This window comes from Balaenoptera borealis, assembly GCF_965194805.1.
Source record: "Balaenoptera borealis genome assembly, chromosome: 1".
Classification (NCBI taxonomy): domain Eukaryota; kingdom Metazoa; phylum Chordata; class Mammalia; order Artiodactyla; family Balaenopteridae; genus Balaenoptera; species Balaenoptera borealis.
Genome location: NC_138860.1, coordinates 21993436 through 22010066, shown reverse-complemented (window position 1 = coordinate 22010066; position 16631 = coordinate 21993436). Strand labels below are relative to the sequence as shown.

General features: G+C 49.9%; 2 long non-coding RNA genes across 2 annotated transcripts in view; one reads left to right on the top strand and one right to left on the bottom strand.

Annotated features, from left to right (window-relative positions):
• LOC309627845 overlaps positions 1 to 16631 on the top strand; it is a 56888-nt gene that overhangs the window by 10536 nt on the left and 29721 nt on the right. Inside the window, exon 2 of the long non-coding RNA XR_014243988.1 lies at positions 13825 to 15158. This is a non-coding gene — a long non-coding RNA (uncharacterized lncRNA). The remainder of the gene's footprint in view (positions 1 to 13824; positions 15159 to 16631) is intronic.
• Positions 598 to 13826, bottom strand: LOC309627856. Its single transcript, XR_014243994.1, has 2 exons — positions 12515 to 13826; positions 598 to 11223 (listed from the first exon to the last, which is right to left on the bottom strand). It is a non-coding gene; the product is annotated as an uncharacterized lncRNA (long non-coding RNA).

The following is a 16631-nucleotide window of genomic DNA, read 5'->3' as shown; positions in this document are numbered from 1 at the left end:
CCCTCTGTCCCTCTCTCATGGCGGAGGGCGGGTGAGGGTGGAGGGCACCCAGGACACGTTCTTCGTTGCATGGGGAATTTGTCCCCCATGCCCACCTGGCCCCAAGAGAGCTTTCATTTTCTTGCCAAGTCGGTCTTAGTAATAATGTGGCGAATTCTTAAGGGGGCAACCAAGTGGACCATCAAGACCTCAGTCTGTCTTTCCCTTAGCTTGTAGTCTGTCAGCAAGACCCCAGACAAATGAGGAGTGGGGTGGAGAGAACGTGAGAGGTCTGCCTGGATTTTCCCCCTTACCTGGAAGCCTACTCCTCGGCCCCCAATTCCCTTCAAATACTCTCCCCAACTCCTTCAACACACCCCTACCCTGAATGGCTCCCTCACCCGAATCCCCACCACACAGGGCTGAACCTGCCCGTTCACCTCTCGGGCTTCCCGCTGGGATCCAGGGCAGGACAGAGGCTCTCGCTCATCCTTGCCTCCCCAGTGCCCTGGTGCAGCCCCGGAAATGCTTGTTCGTTGATTGACTATCAGAGCCCGCCTGGCCCGGACCTACCCATGGGCGCCACGCTCAGTGGTCCTTGCAGAGAATCAGGAAACGTACATAACCTAAAATTTATTATCTTAACCATCTTTAAGGGTACAGTTCAGTGGCATTAAATGCATTCACATTGTTGTACAACTATCACCACCATGCATCCGCAGAACTCTTTCACGTCCCACACTGAAACCCTGTACCCATTAAATGACGCCTCACTCTCCCCTCCCCCAGTCTCTGCAGCCACCAGTCTATTTTCTGTGTCTGTGAACTTGGCAGTTGATCGTTTTCATGGAACAAAACCACTGAAGTGTGGTACGCACCTGGAGGAGGCACCGACCGCCTGGCACCACCTGGAGACTTCTGATACCCAGTCGTGCTCTGCTTAAGACGTAGGCTTGAATTTGACACTTCTTCTCTTGTGGGTCACAGACCTCCAAAGTCCATTTGACTCTAAACCTGTGCTCAAAACTCTAAGGAATGCATTTTGAATGGGGGCATTTCAGGAACCTTGGTTGGAGAGGGCAGGGGCTTTGGGACAAGCTGTGAGTTTAGAAAGCTGAGATTTTTGGCGTCTCTCAAATCATACTTGATTGCCTATTCATAAGATCAGCTTTGTGCCCGGTCATCCAGGTTTCCAGACTTTCTGTTCCTTCTTGCTGACAGCTTATTTATTACAAAGGAACGTTCCTGGTTACTTGGAACAATCAGAGCTCTGTATTCACAAGAGAGCTGCCATGGGTAGTATTTCACCGACCCCTCGCACTGGGGGCTGTGAGCTGTGTACAAACTCAGCTTCTCTGCTTGAATTACCTCCTCTGGGCCTGGTGGGGTGAGCTCAGCGCAGGGCAGGCGGTGCATTTTAGTGCCGTCATAGCCTGAGGCCGCGGCTCTGCAGCCGTGGGCTGGCCCTACCAGCACTGGCTCTGGCAGGAATAGTAATCACGCTCGCTCCCTTCTCGTAAGATCCTGCCATATGCCAGGCACTGTTTGACCCGCATAATCTCACAACTGTTTTAGAGAGGGTTGGCCAGAAGCAGATTTGAGATGAGGATTCTTAGGCAGGTGATTTAATGAGTGGGCGCTATCGTAGATGTGAGGGAAGCAAGGATGGGGCAGGGGAAGAGGCGAAGCCAGGGGGTTGTCTTGCTGGAGTGTAACCGCAGCCTGATACCACAGAAGCTCTGACATCGCAGAGTTGCTGCTTGAAGGCAAGGGCTTTGTTCTCCTCAATCTGTTTTTCAGATTGACTCTCCCCAACCCCGGGTGGGGAGTAGGGGTATAACCTCGAAGGAATTTCCGGGTGAGGAGGTGGCTGAAGGGGGACAGAGAAGGGTACAGCTGGGAGCTGATAGCAGCCCAGCTTGGGAAGGAGGGGCAGGGTGAGTCTCCAACAGCATCCTCTAGAACAACCTTCTGAGGTGTGTACTAAGACTAATCCCCAGGTTACAGAGGAAAACTGAGGCCCACAGAGGGCAAGCGACTGGCCCAAGCACATCTTTTCAGTAAACGGTAGAGGCAGGACCTGGACCAGGTATTTCCCACTCCAGAGTCACCCACCCACTGGCTCTTATGCAGACTCCGATTCCTTCCAGGAGCTGTGGCTGATCCCACGAGCCCTTTTGTCTGCCTGGCTCTGGCTTTCCCACTGCGTGAATGGCAGATAAGCCCCAGATCTCGGGGGCTTAATGCAAAAGGAGTTTCTGTTTTGCTCACATGAAGTGCAGCTGGCAGTGGCGGGAGGGGGAGTAGAGTCCCATTCAGGGCCTGGGCTGAGGGTAACACTGCCATCCTGCAAGGACAGCTCCCAGGAAGCCCCAAGGAAGTGGAGGGTCCTGCAGGAGGCTGGTAGGGGCCGGGCCTGGAAGCCATGAACCCCCCTTCGACCACATTCTGTAGGTCAGAGCCCAGCCACAGGCCCCTCCAAGATGCTCGGGAGACTGGGAAAGGGAGACCCCGCCTACATAGATGCTTCCCAGCCTCGACTCCGCGGAGTAGAGTAGAACCACAAGGAGGGGTCACAGCCTCTGACACGGCCACCTGCGCCACTTCCTTGGTCCTAGGGGTCAGCTCAGGCCCCTAGGACCAAGGGGCCTGAGCCTTTTTTTTTCTTTTTTCTTTTGTGTGAAAAAAAGAACCATCAAAAATTTATTCTCCAACAGACAGCATCAACAGGTAAAAACTACAGGGATTTCTTCATAGATCATACATTCACAAGGCATTATTAGCTTAACAAGTGAGAAAGTCTCCGGTGTGTTTTCTGTAACAATATCCACTTCACAGTGTAAACAGGTACTATTATTGTGTTCACTTACAATTCCAGAAGGAAAGGCACAACTTTGCAAAACAAAAAAAATTTTTTGGGTGTCCTAAAGTCAGGTGCAATTACCAAGAGACAAACTTGAGAACAGTCACAATCGACTTCTCCACATAGAGGGGCAAAGACTTCACCCAGAAATGTGGGTCTTTCTTTATCCTTCCTTGTTAAATCCTCAAGAGTAATGCCTCATCGTCTGCTTAATATCACATATACAAAAGGGGGATTAAGAAAAAAAGAATCACAACAACATCTTGAACTTCCAGCGGCTCCCACCAATACGTTAACTCTTAGGTTTACGACAGGGCCTAGGAACACTTCAGCGGTCATCAAATAAGAAAATAGAGACTATAGCTACAAAAATAACACATGAATGAGGTAGATAAATTAAAGCTTTCACATCCAGGACTTGCCTGTTCTAACTTGGTAGCCTTCATGCAATACTGAGAAAAAAAAAAATCTTCATAATTACTTGGCATAAGTCACAATCAAGGAACTTCTGGTACAAATTAGTGTAAGAAGTTATTAGTATATAATAAGAAAACATGCCCTTCCAGTGAGTTTGTTTCTTCAAGAACGGACACCCAGCTCTTCAGAGTAGGCACCGGTGAACTAAATTAAGTCACCTGAGATTCCCTGCTCAGGTGCTCGCCTCTCCTGGTTTTAGGAAGAAGAAATGCATCTGGAAAGCATAGGGAGGACCTTGGCACTCTTGGGGCTCCAACTGAACTGTATTTAAATAAGCAGCAACACACACACTGACTCTCTAAGGACTAAAATCCGTCCACCCAGGGCATTCTACTTCAGGATCCAAGGTTGAAAAAAAATTTGGAATTCTACAACCTTGGTTTAAAAAAAAAAAAAAAAAAGTACATTCAAAAAAGAAAAGAAAAATGGGTGTAGGGTTGGGAGAATGCAAAACAGGTCCCTAAACAGACAACAGACCTTGTCCATTTACCTGCATACAGTCACCACAGAAGTAAGTATATACTACCCACCCACCCCTGCCCCCAACCCCCAAAACAGGCAAAACAGTTGTATTCTATCCCTTGTCTCTGTCCCCTCCTCCAGGAGGCTGGATGTCCTTTAACTAGCAGATGCCTGGGACGTATCTTCAGGACTGTTTCTCAGGTGGCACCTGGTTCTGCCTTTGTGTACCGTTTCACCCCTGGAGGTGGGTGGGTATGGGCGGAGGTGAGGATGAGGCAGTTGGGAGCTGGGAAGCCTGGCTGGAATCAGCATGGGCACTTTTTCAAAGAAGCCAGGTTTAGAGCCAGACAGAGTGAAGACAACAGACTTGGAGAAGGAATTCTAAAATCCTATCCTAAACAGAGTCTGCATCTCAGGAATCCAACTGAAGTCCTTGGACCTATTCAGTCCTTCAAAAACTGTATCCTAAGCCAGAGCCAGGTAATATGGAGGTTAGACCTCAGTCCTGTGTCCCACGGAACTCAGAGTCCAGTGGGAGGGACAGAGGATCGGCACACAGGAATATCCCAGGAGGACCAGCTTCATGATAAGAGGAGGCACCTGGGGCTTTGGGAGCCCCTGACTGAGACTGGGGGACTCTGGGAAGGCTTCCCAGAAGAGGTGAGGCTGAGTTTGATCTTGAGGGGTGACTAGGAGTCATCCAGCAGGGTTCTGAGGGGTGGTGGGCTGGAGCTGGGTGCCATGCCCAGGCCTGGGAGCAATATGCCTGCTCAGAAGGAATCAGGTGACCCATGAGGGCCCTGAAGGCGCCAGGGGCTTGGGATTGACCCTGAAGGCCATGGGGGATCACTAAAAGGTGACTTGGAGGAGAATCATAACCAGGTGTGTGTGTTCTGCATGCCAGGTGGAGAATGGGGAGGAGGGCATTACATTCATCCAAGTGAGAAATAAAGACCTGAATGGAGGCAGTGGCTATAGGGACAGAGTGTCAGGTTTGGGCTGCAGAGATATTTAGGGTAGAATGGTGGGTTGGAGGTGACTGGAGGGGAGGAATCAGGATGGCATCCAGTTTTCTGGGGTTAGGAGCTGGAGAATGGGACCATTCACTGAGAGGTGCTGAGGCCATAGACCTTGGTGTTCCAACAGGATCTTAGAAGCCAAGTGTATGTGTTACTTGCTCGGGCTGCTGTAGCAAAATGCCATGGGCTGGATGGCATAAACAGCAGACATTTATTTCTCACAGTCTGGAGGCTGGAAGTCCAAAATCAAGGTGCCAGCATGGTCAGCTTCTGGTGAGAGCTCTCTCCTTGGGTTGCAGATGGCCGCCATCCTGCTGTGTGCTCATATGACCTCTTCCCTGTGTGTGTGAGCATGAACGTGGGGGGAGAGAGCGAAAACAAGCTCTCTGATACCTTTTCTTATAAGGGCACGAATCCCATCATGAGGACCCCACCCTCATGAGCTCATCTAAATGTAATACCTTCCAAAGACCCATGTCCAAATACCTAACATTGGAGGGTAGGGCTTCCTCATATGAATTTGAGGGAAGGGGACACAGACATTCAGTCCATAACACGAAGTGACCTTAGGCAAGCCATTAAGCTTCCAATGCTTCAGTTACTCATCTGCCAGGTGCCTTCCTCCAGGGTAATGTGAGGATCAAATAAAAAATGTGTGTGAAAGTATTTTGAAAATCACAAGGAGTTTTGCAAATTTAAGGCATTAATTCAAGGAGAAGGGGCCACAGGAGAGACCATGCAGTTGACCTGCCAAGAAGTCACTGGAGATGCCTGGCTGGGGGTGCTATCTGGCTATTCTGGAGCCAATCCTGGTCTCAGAGCTCCCCAAAGACACTTCTACCCTGCTGGGGCCTGAGCTCGGAGGCCCCACTGGGGTGTGGATCATTTGAACTGTTCCAGCACTGTGGGCACATCCCACTGAATGCTTCTGGGTGGAAGGTGAGATGACCTTTTTTCTTTTTCTTTCTTTCTTTCTTTTTTTAATAAATTAGAAACTGTTTTCTCCCCTTTTCTTTTTTCTTTTTCTTTTTTCTCTTTTGGCCATGCCACATAGCATGCAAGATCTTAGTTCCCCGACCAGGGATCAAACCCGTGCCCCCTGCAGTGGAAGCATGGAGTCTTTTTTAAAAATTAATTAATTAATTAATTAATTAATTTGGCTGCATTGGGTCTTTGTTGCTGCGCGCAGGCTTTCTCTAGTTGCGGTGCGTGGGGGCTACTCTTCGTTGCGGTGCGCGGGCTTCTCATTGCAGTGGCTTCTCTTGTTGCGGAGCACGGGGTCTAGGTGCAGGGGCTTCAGTAGTTGTGGCACACGGGCTCAGTAGTTGTGGCTCGCGGGCTCAGTAGTTGTGGCGCATGGGCTTAGCTGCTCCACAGCATGTGGGATCTTCCTGGACCAGGGATCAAACCCGTGTTCCCTGCATTCGCAGGTGGATTCTTAACCACTGCACCACCAGGGAAGTCCAGAAGCGTGGAGTCTTAACCACCGGACCTCCAGGGAAGTCCCGAGATGACTTTTTTGTCATAACCTCCATGGCCTTCATGGGCCCCAGAGACTGGTCAGTGAGTGGGCTCTAAAGGCAGCCATATGATGGCCTTGGCAACGAGCCACAGCCTTCGGACTGCCAGGAGAACCTCCCAGGGCTCACGGACCCTTTTACCTCAGCATTGCTTTGGGTATTTTCCTCCCTTGTCTTTGGGAAGCAGCTGTTTGCAGAGGCCCATGGAGCTTTCTCCTTTGCTCTGCAAAAAATGTTAAGCAAACATTTAAGGAATAAGGGCTTTATAATGATGAGAGTAAACACTGAGGAATACCAGCTATTGTGGAATATAAGTGTTTAAAAAAAAGAGGAAAGGAAAAATAAATGACAAAGTGCTGCTTGTCTCAAGCAGGCCTCCTACTGACTTGCAGCTGTGCGAGGCAGGGTGGGGGACCAGCCTTTCCCATGCTTCACGTTTCAGGCTGCAGCTCCCGCAGACAGCTCCTAAGAGGCTCAATGCCCAAGTGTGTTCAGGTAAAATGGGCATTTCCTCCTCCTGGAGAAAGGAGGAGAGCAGAACAGATGGGATGCCGAGGCCAGAGGACCAGCTTGGCTGTGCTCTGAACTGTGGGGCACCCCCCCACCCTGAGGAAAAGATGGACAGGAAGAGGCCAAGGAAAGGGAGGCTGGGCAGCCCTGGGGATGGTGGCAGAGACTTCACCACCAAATGGAAAGCCCAGACAGGTACCAGGGGCTGTCCCAGGTCTGGGGGCTCCCATTCCTCCCCACATCCCCAACCCACTCCCATGCCACTCACTCCACGCCTGCTAAGCCTAAAGGAAGGCCTTTTTCTGAGTTCTCATCTGGGGGATCATTCAGTTTTCCTGTGAGAAGCAATGCCTCAACCTCTCTCTGGGGAGATAACATAGTGGTTGGACAGCAAGGGTCAAATCCTAGTCCTGACACTTGTTGGCTATTGGCTTCAGTTACCTTCCCTGAGCCTTGGCTTCCCAATCTGTAAAGTGGGCTAATAAAGAACCTACCTCATTGGGGGACTTCCCTGGTGGCGCAGAGGTTAAGGATCCGCCTGCTAATGCAGGGGACACGGGTTCGAGCCCTGGTCTGGGAAGATCTCATATGCTGTGTAGCAAATAAGCCCGTGCGTCACTACTACTGAGCCCGTGAGCCACAACTAGTGAGCCCGCTCACCTAGAGCCTGTGCTCTGCAACAAGAGAAGACACTGCAATGAGAAGCCCACGCACCGCAACGAAGAGTAGCCCCCGCTCGCCACATCTAAAGAAAGCCCGCGTGCAGCAACAAAGACCTAACACAGCCCAAAATAAATAATAAATAAATCAATTAAAAAAAAAAAAAAAAAGAACCTACCTCATCGGGTTGTTGTGAGGACCGGATGAGGTGGAGCTTGGACAGGGCTGGGCCTGGGGTGCAGAACACGCTGAGAGAGTGTCACCACTCTTATCCCTGTCTCCTCTCCCCTCCCAAGCTGGGATCCAGCAGTGGCCTTGGTGACAGCTGAGGTACACATTCTTAGAGAGTCGACTTGCCAGGCTCACCCCAAAGTGATCCTCCCTGGGTCCTCAGTTGGGTTTGGCCTCCTTCCAAACTGCTTGCCTAGCACACCCTAAGACGTGGGAAGATTAATGGCTTCCAGGGGGTCTCTTTACCTCCCACTGGAAGCCACTATCTCTTTCTAGAATGGCTTTAGAAAAGATGTGTCTCATTAAATTCAGACATTTGGAAACCATTTGCTGCACCCCAGACCTCTCCAGATGGGCCAGGCAGCCAGCGAATGAGCTGGGGAGTGAGGACCCACATTAGGAAAACACACGGGAGGTTGCTGTGTCTGACATCGCTTACAGTTCAAGAAGGTCTGGTGAACTTCTTGCTCTGAATGAGCTAAAGGTGTCGGGAATTCCAGGGCCTTTGATCCTCAGTGGGTTCTTTGAAGGAGTTAAGCCTGGGGGGCTTAACTTGGGAGGTGGGGGGTCATGGTGGAACTTATTGAGGCGATTTTTCAAAACCTACGTCTTCTCCCAGCCCCCACCAGGGCATCTGGGAACCTATCGGGGAGGGGCTGTGTTGCTACAGCTCGTACACATCCTGCCTCTGGCTGAGGGCCACATGTGTGGACTCAGGAATAGAGAATAAACAGCGTGTGCTAGTGACCTCCCAGTGTGGCTGCAGCTGCTAGACCACGAAGCTGGAAAGTGGACCCCACCTTTGTGTAATTTCTTTCTTTCATTCAGTGAATGTATTTGAGTTTCTACTACGTACAGGGTAGTTACCAGGCTCAAAGAATACGAAGATATGTAAAGCATAAAATGTCCTTATCGTCATTGAACTTACATTCTCTTTTCTGTTTTATTTAAAGATTTATTGATTGATTGATTGATCGCTATGTTGGGTCTTTGTTTCTGTGCGAGGGCTTTCTCTAGTTGCAGCAAGTGGGGGCCACTCTTCATCGCGGTGCGCGGGCCTCTCACTATCGCGGCCTTTCTTGTTGCGGAGCACAGGCTCCAGACGCGCAGGCTCAGTAGTTGTGGCTCACGGGCTTAGTTGCTCCGCGGCATGTGGGATCTTCCCAGACCAGGGCTCGAACCCGTGTCCCCTGCATTGGCAGGCAGACTCTCAACCACTGCGCCACCAGGGAAGCCCCTGTTTTTTTAATTGAGGTATGATGTACAGTATTATGTAAGTTTCAGGTATATAACAAAGTGATTCACAATTTTTAAACGTTATAGTTCAGTTATAGTTATTATAAAATATTGGCTATATTCCCTGTGTTGCGCAATATATCCTTGTAGCTTACTTACTTTATACACAGTAGTTTGTACCTCATAATCCCCTACCCCTATCTTGTCCCTCCCCCACTTCCCTCTCCCCACCAATAACCACTAGTTTCTTCTCTGTATCTGTGAGTCTGTTTCTTTTTTGTTATATTCACTAGTTTGTTTTCTATGTGTAATTTATTTATTTATTCCGTTTTCACATTTTTATTGGGGGCCACTGAGGACGGGGTGCTCACACTTCCTCCTTCCACTCCAAGCTGGGCCTTGGTGTCCTGGGGGTAACTGGGCACGTTCCCATCATCTCGGAGGAGCTCTGGGTGGCTGTAGGGTGTGGCTTGGTTGACCAAGACATTGTACATGGTGTAGGGGCCGAGTGTGGGCAGAATTATAGCGAGGCCCAAATGGTGAAGGATGGGACAGTTCCGGCTCTTCGGCCCAGGCATTCTTGATGAAGGCAGTGAGTTTCACAGCCATCTTGGTCTCCACATCTGTGTAACTCATACCTGACAAATTCCTTCACAGACATCACCTCACTTGACATCCAAGGTTACACTCTGGTAGTCAAGGCTGCCGTATCTCCATTTTACAAATGAGAAAGTTGAGGCCCAGGTAGGACAGGTGCACACAGCAAAGAAAGGATAAGCCAGAGTAAGAACCCAGCTCTTCTGACCCACACAGCTGTGGTCATCCCAGTCTAGATCATGCTGAGGGTGACCAGTGGAGCTGGACCATCATCCAAGTGTAGGTGGGACACTTTTTTTTTTTTTGGCCACGCCATGCAGCATATGGGATGTGGGATCTTAGTTCCCTGACCAGGGATAGAAACTGTGCCCCCTGCAGTGGAAGCGTGGAGTCATAACCATTGGACCGCCAGGGAAGTCCCTAGGTGGGACACTTTTAAAGGTGCATTTCAAAAGCATTTCTTCTATCCCTTTGTCAAACAAACCTTGAAAGGACACCAGTTGTCTTGTGTGCTGTCATTTTGGGCTGCATTGTCATGATTCTCTTAGTATGGTTCTGGAATTAAATAGCAAAACCCCTCAGAGTTCCCCTGCTTGCCATGAGTGGGTACTTTTCAATTGTCAAGAAATGAGAGGAAGCTTCTCGACTCTCTTGGAAAGTTCTGGACAGAAAAATAAATGTTCAGACACATCCTAAGAGTCTAGTGGGAAAAACTTAAAGCCAGCTCATAATCAGGGTTCAGACATAGAGAACGATCTGATGGAATGGGTTCCCCAAAGTTGGGTGACTTGGAAGATGGCGTGAGCCTTCGGTGAGGAAGTCACAGTGGCCGTAGCAAACGTCCAGCAGCGTGGATCAGCCTTGGCAGCAGGGCCCGAGATGTGTGTACACATCCAGATATGGCCTGAGGCTGGCCTGACCACGCCCCCCCCAAGACCCTGTGATCCAGGAAGGTGACCAGCTGGGGCATCAATGAGAGAGCTGTCACTTGAAACCCAGCAACCCTTCTGAAGGAGCTGGTCAGGAGGAGGGCAAGGATGGAAATTTCCTGCTGGCCAGAGGTGGGGTGGAAGGGGGTGAGATGGTCAGAAGTGGCCCAGGCATTGGGCATGAGTAGGCATGGCTAGAAGCCCATGGGCAGCTCAGTAAGAGACTGCACAGAACAGAAGGAGGGTTGGACCGGAGATAGAGGCAGTGGTTCCATTGTATGTGAAACCTTCTCCCCTGCCCACTCCGCCAGGGACTTCTAGAGGGAATGACTGGAGAGTTCATCTGCTGCCCCAAACACTGGAATCTCTGCTCATCAAACGAATGGTGGGTTTGGTCAGTGCTAAAGATGTGACACTGACAGACCCCAGTGGGTAAGACCTGGAGGCATTTGAGTTATGTTCATTTGAGGGAGGTGTTGCAAATTCAGGCTGTTTCAGCTGCTAGGACCCCATCTGTCTGCATAGGTTGGTGAAGCCCAGAGAAAGTGGAGCTGCAGATAAGGAAGGTGGCTCCACTGGGAAGCTATTTGCTGAACTCTCTGTAGTGAATGCCAGCTGCCTCCTTCAGACACCCCTCCAGGACAGAGTCTCCCGTTCTCCCAACACCTTCTGGCTCACAGCTCAGTCCTCTCTGGGAATTGCCTGCAGCCAAGACCACATCCTCTTCCTGGGCAGCCCCGCTAGGGAGAGAGATGGGTGGTCACTGAGGGGGTAGGAAGGCCTGACCCCCTCTCTCTAACGGGAACAACTCTGAAGGGCTTCCCAGCGGCACAGCTCCCGCAGGATTGCCGGATGCCTCTGCGGGGTGGCATCGAGGCTCACCTGCTCCCTCTGCCCAGCCCTGCTTCCTGCACTCGCCCAGCAAAGGTGTTGGCCCCAAAAGCACTGCCCAGGAAAACTCCTGCTTGCTAAGCTCGGCCTCAGAGTCTCCTTTCGGGCTCCTGAGCTAGGACAGCCCAGCCCTGTTGTGTCTCCATCACTGCACTACCTCCTAAGTGGGAGGAAAGTTGGTGATCAGAGCCAGAGGGCCGCCACCAACCTTGGGACCCTCATATATGAGCCCTGCCCTGAGTACTCTTCCAGAGCCTTGGCGATGTGTCCAAAGAACGGGGCGGGGGGAGCCCTGGACAGAGAGTGTTGCGGTCGCCAGGAGCCTGAGTTCTGTGTGTCTTCAGCCCCATGCGGAGTCTTAGGAAACACAGAAAAAGCAGTCTAGTTTGACTTGCAGACATTTGGGGCTGTTTATTGACCTCGATGGACTTGCACCATGGGAACAAGTCTCACCGAGGCCTTGCTTGTAACCAGAGAGCGTTTTTTATCAAGATTTGTATATAGGTCAGCCCCCTGGTAGTAGTCAGGGTTCTCCAGAGAAATAGAATACACACACACACATGAGTAGGTATGTGCGTGTATGTGTGTGTGTGTGTGTGTTTGTGTGAGACAGAGAGAGAGAGAGAGAGAGTTATTTTAAGGAATTGATTCATGTGATGGCAGAGGCTGGGCAGCCTAAAATCAGCAGGGTGGGTTGGTGGGCTGGAGATGCTGAAAGACCACCCAAACGCCGTCTGCTGCAGAATTCCCTTTTCCCCCGGGGGGTGGGGTGGGCTGGTCAATCTTTTTTCTCTTAAGGCCTTCAACTAATTGGATGATATGCACCCAGATTATGGCGGGCAATCTGTTTTTCTCAAAGTCTCCTGGTTTAAATGTTAATCTCATCTGAAATATACCATCACAGCAACATCCAACTATGACTGAGCAAATATCTGGGTACCAAGACCCAGCCAAGCCGACATAAAACTATCCATCACATCCCTCCATGTTGTACAGTTTCCATCTAGGAACCTTCGCCCTCATCACCCTATAATAAGCAGGCAGGGCACCATCAGGTGAGAGGGGAGCCAGGCGTCTGCTCAGCTAGTGTCATTCTCCATTGAAGATGAATGTTTGCCACCAGGGATTCACTGTCTTTACCCTTCCTCGTGAACGTTAGACATTTCATCATCTCTAGCACCTTCATTTACCAGGGGCTGGCAAGCTGATTCTGTAAGTCACATAAGGACACGTAGTAAGTATTTTAGGCTATGCAGGTCACATATGTCTCTCTTGCATATTCTTTTTTGTTTGTTTTACAACTTTTTAAAAATATAGAAACCACTCTTAGCTTGCTGGCCCTATAAAAATAGGACGAGGGCTGGGTTAGCCCATGAGCTGTAATTTGTCAAACCTCGATTTAAACCACTAACATTCCGGGTGCATCTGATTGCTTGAAATTCCTGGACGACTTCCAATCCCTAAGTGCACTCCTCCAACTGCTTCCAAATCCAGGTGTTCAACAGAAACCTAAGTGACATCAAAGCTGCAAGGTCCGCAGGAAGCGAAGGGCTTCCTCCTCCCAGGCTCTAATGACCAGATCTCCCCCTAAAGATGGGGACGGCTTCTCCCTCACGAAAGCTTTGAGCTGGGAGAGCAAAGGGCCAAGGAAGACCATGACAGAACACCAGCTATGCCCTCCCTCCAGCCAGCTGGTTGCCCAGCACAGGCCCCTCCAGTTCTGTTGGATGCTTAGGGTCCCCAAGAGGGAGCGCTACCGCAGGTGGCCTGGAGGGTCCCCCTGCCTGGGCGGGGAGGAGGGCAGCTGCACGGGCTTGGACAGCTGCCTGTGGCCAGAGCACACTGAGCCCGCGTGCAGCCTGGGGCCGCCCTGGGATGAACCACCTTCAGGCAGGAGGCCTGTCGGTCAGCCTCCAGGGGGCTTTTCAGGGATCAGGGTCATGGCGTTATGAAACTTGGCTTTTCCGTGTGTGTGGCGGGGTGAGGGAGGAGCTCTTTATGAACCACTTGTAGATCAACTCAACTGCACAATCCTGTCGGGTAAAGACTTTGTGGAAAACTGTGAGCTCTTACGCCGGCAGATGCTGTTTTAGCGTGTGCGTTCCTATCTCCTGTGAGAGTTGAATGAGAATAGAAATCGTCCTGTTTGCTGCTCCTCTAGTTTTGTGTTTGATCTGGCTGTAAAGAACTCTTTTCTCAGAAGTGGGACTTTTCATTCCTCTCCTTCCCTCCCTCCCCTCCTCCCTCCCCTCCTCCCTCCCCTCCTCCCTCCCTCCCTCTCTTTCCCCATCTATCCTTGTCTGCTATTGCACCTGCTCTGAGAGATCCCCATATTAAACCTGTCTGCAGGTAGCTCAGGGGAGGGCATGTGTAAAGCAAATATGAAAGATCTTTGTGCCTTTGTAGCTCTCTCTTCCTTACTCAAAGTATTGTTTCTGTGACACTAACAGCACAGTGAAAGCAGACCCGGGGGCCAGGCCTCTGAACGGCAGGAGAATGAAAATGGACCAAGTACTGGATTACTATGCAAAACCCCTTCTGGCCACAGCTCTTTCTACCGGTGGCATCTGCCCTCCAGCCCGTCCTGCTTTGTCCTCAGGAGAGCCATCTTTGGAACATCAGGAGACGCAGGCCAGGCCCTTCTCCTCATGAGGCTGGGCAGAGCTAATCAGACACCACGGGCTCTACTGTCTAAGGGTTCTCAGCCCAACGCCGAAGACTGTGACCACATGGCAAGCTCCTCCCCTGAAGGACCCACCAGAGTGAGCTGCCCCAGAACAGAGGGTCAGAAACATGCAGAAAGTGCCAACTATGAGTGTCATTTGTCTTGGAAGTTAGTGCAGAGATAATGCCTTCAAGATCTGTGACTCAATAGTGAATCCCCATAGAATTCTCTTTATTTTATATTTTTGGGTTAATTTCCAGAAAGCATAATAATATATTTCAGGAAAATGCACTGTGTTTATTTGAATAGCGTTTATTTCTTTATAAGTTTGCCTTTAGATTTGATTAAAAATGTATTGTCACAGCTGCTGCTGTTGGGATCATTGGAACCAAGCCTGTGAGCAACGTTCTTCACGGAGTCTGTTCTGAGTCTGCTCAGTGGTTCCAGAACTGTCCACTGAGACACCTCCTGAGGTGTGTGCATGAGGCCCTTCCTCCTGTTCCTAAATGCAGGCATTATACTGATCATTTTAGAGTTTGTACTTCAGACCTGCTTAATATAAAAAGGAAGCTTTTCAGAGTCACCCCATTCTATTGCTTTTTCTTTGTGACGTAGAACACTTAAGCTGGATCCTCTTTTGGTAAACCGTTCAGATCCAACTAAAGTTCAGGAGAATATTAATAGGCGCTTGGAAAACCATAGAGTGTGCCTTCAGAATTTGCTGCACATGGGGCTATTATTTTAATTTCAGAGTTAATGCAGGTTCTAACTCATGATAACAATGACTTTATGAAGACAGGCACTGGATAACAAAGCTATTTTCATCCTTTACTGAATGGTTTGGAAATCATACTGCTTTAATCTCTTTTTAATATTTTTTTTTGTTCTCTGACTTTTTGAAAAATGTTTTATAATTCAGGAATGCAAGCCATCTTTGCATGATGGAAAGGCAGAGAAAAATGGCATTGTCATTCATGCATGCATTCATCTGCTTTATTTCTTCATTTTTTTTAGATCAGTAAAATCAGAATAACAATAATACTTTCCTTATAAGGCTGTGGGGAGAGGTCAATGAAATGACGTGTGCACAGCGTTCAGCGGAGAGCCTGCCAGCAGAAGGTACTTGGTGAATCTCAGTTCTATTTTCCAGCTTCCCCGTTCACTTTCCTCCCTCCTCCATAGAGATCTCATAAGCAAATGCCACGTGCTCAGATTGTAATATATACAGGATATACAATGTTAAGGAAAACCCCAAGTAAAACAACAAAAATAATAATAATATAGTATGAAAAATATTACAATACAAATGTAGTGGGAGATCTCATGCCCTGTACTTCTGTTTCTCCCTTTCTCCTTTTCTTTTTTCTTTCTCTGATCCTGGAGTTAGTGCTGTTTCTTAGTTGGGTGAGTCAGCTTTGAGGCACTAATTGTGTCTCCCTGACACATGAAAAGGGTGGGCCTGTTGGGTCCCCCGGAGGGAGTCCAGGCATCTGTGCCAAGGAGGCTGAGTGATTTTGTCTTTGGAGAAGAAGCTGTTTTAGACCTTTTGCATTTGGAGGCTGCTGGGCTCCTGGTAATATTTAGGGAGGCCACATTGCCGGGAAAGGGGATGTCCTCTGTGTCCCAAGGCTTGGGAAGGGGAGGGTTGCCCTACCTCCTGTGGGTGGGTGTCCAGGGTGGGCAGAAGTGGGAACTGCCCAGGGCGGAGGCCTGAGCCAGCTGTGCTGGGCTCCTAGGACTGCTGGTGGGGATGGCTGGGTGTGAGGCAGGAGGAGCTGGTACCAGGGCCTAGGGAACCACAGGGAGCCCAAGGGACACCAGACAGGGAATGGTCCTCCCTCAGAAACCAAGGAGGGCTGTAACCTGGGGCAGCTGAGAGCAAAACCAAGGAAGGAACATGGGGGAGCACCAGGAGGGAGATTCTGGACTTCTCCTTAATCTGGTGTGTGGGTTTGAGCTGGTTTTGTTTATTTGTAAGAAATAGAATAGATATGAGCCTACTTGCATGCTGAATTTGCGGAGCAGTTGTACCAGTTACCCAAGTGTACAGAAGGCCATGGGGACACGTTACAGCCAAGTGTCTCCTCCTGCCAATCTCTGTCACACATGGCATCCTGCCCACGACTATCACGTCTTCCTCAGACACTCATTCATTCATTTGCTCAACAAACTACAAATAAGTCACAGCTGTAGTCGCATCTCACTCCTTGTTCTAGAACCTTCCATGGCTCCCCATTGTCTACTGAAGTAAGGGCAAATCCTCCACAATCTGGCTCAGACCTACCCTTACCCTTCTAGTCTTAAATCTCCATCTCGTCTTCATGGGCTACCCTCCCCATCAGAACTGACAGATTCTTCTAAAATTTCCAAACATGCCCTGGGCTGTCTTTTCTGAGCCTCTCTGCTAGTGCCGTTTCTTCTGCTTGAAATGCCCTCAGCCCCGTTCCACCACTCATTACCTGTGTGCCCTCCTCCAGACTCTCTCCAAGTCCAGGTTCAACAGAAACCTAAGTGACATCAAAGCTGCAAGGTCCGCAGGAAGCGAAGGGCTTCCTCCTCCCAGGCTCTAATGACCAGATCTCCCCCTAAAGA